Source organism: Aplysia californica, unplaced genomic scaffold, assembly GCF_000002075.1.
Source record: "Aplysia californica isolate F4 #8 unplaced genomic scaffold, AplCal3.0 scaffold00188, whole genome shotgun sequence".
Taxonomy (NCBI): domain Eukaryota; kingdom Metazoa; phylum Mollusca; class Gastropoda; order Aplysiida; family Aplysiidae; genus Aplysia; species Aplysia californica.
The window spans coordinates 216,081-217,664 of NW_004797458.1; positions in this window are offsets into that span (position 1 = coordinate 216,081).

A 1,584-nucleotide genomic window follows, 5' to 3' on the forward strand; every position below is an offset into this window, starting at 1 on the left:
CCCACCCATATAATGTCAATGCCATGCACACACACAATTGTATTTCGGACATATGTCGGTCAACCTTAAAAAGTGCAGGTCGGGGAGTCCATGACGTAATATATAATACATGCAGACGTTCAAACATCCATCCATACATGTATACATACATAATGACATGTCGCATTATGTCGTTCTGGGCTGTGACGTGGGCGGTTGGAGAGTGTCCCTGGCACATCTTACTTCAGGCACGGGCATAGCGTATCCTTGTCACGGGTCGGATGAAGAGATTATCTGGCGGGCGAAGACGCGAGAAAGAAGGGGGAAGTCGGTTGAAATGCCGTACCCAAACTCTCAATAGTGATAGGAGGCTGAAACTATAGCACATAGAAGATAGGTACATCTTTATTGTCCAGATCCTAGCAGCACATTGGTTTGGTGTTTGACCACATACATTTTGTACGCACACACACACACACGCACACACACGCGCGCACACACACACGCTCACACACACTCACTCACACACATACACAAACATGCACACACACGCAGTGTGCTTGCACTAACAAACAGGCTTACAGTCACATGCGTAATATAGATGAACAGTAATATAAACAATAATAATGTTCAGCTCGATACATACATGCACTCAGTATTCTGATTTTAACTCAATGTTATTCCGATGCATGCTCTAAGGTCAGATGATTACTTATATCTGTGGGTTGTTGGAGGGTGCTCTGGTGTGGTTTGCTCCTTCTTTCCTAACAAACATTCTGTCGTCCTTATCTCTTCTCCTTTTTGTGTTCGTTGCTCTCTTAACACTTCTAATTTATCTCACGACGCTGTGTCCTTGGGAAAAGCACTTTACACGAACTTCCCACTTGGCTCGGTCCTATCGGAGACGGACGTTAAATTAGGAGGTCCCGCCTCTTAAATAACCTAATAGTGTTGATAGGGGCGTTAAACTCATACCATTTCACCATTTAAAAATTTATCTCATAGTGTTGCAAGTGCTGTAAAACTCTGACTGTTACAAAAATAAAACTCTTAATATTATCATTCTTTGTTCTGTATGTTACTCTCTAGTGACTCCTCTAATCGTCGACACATACATGACCTATTTGTGATGCAGCTGCCGTAAAAGTTTAACTAAACTTAACCCAAAAAGTTATATTTACCTGGTTTTAAAGAATAGATGAACAAATAAAGCTGCATAATAAGTTTTGTAGAGATTAAACGCCCCATAATGAAAGCTTACGTAAAGCATATGTTGGGTGAGAGAATTGTTGTAGAATAAAGAAAAGAGAAGAAAAAAAAGTCCGAAACTGGAATGAATCGCAATTTTCTTTCCACGAATTTGGGCGCTCGAAATGGCTTTTGAATTTTAATGCACCCTAAAATTGACATAAAAACGATGTTTGTTGTTGAAAAGCAAACACCATGTCGCTGGCTTGTATTTTGATGTGTTCCTTGGCAAGGATTTCTGTAGCTAAATGTTTTATCAAAAGATCTTGGGCTCTATTGTTTTTCAGGAAAAGATGATGTGGCCTGCGCAAGACGAGACAAATACGCACACGCACCCTTGCGCGCGCACGCGAGCGC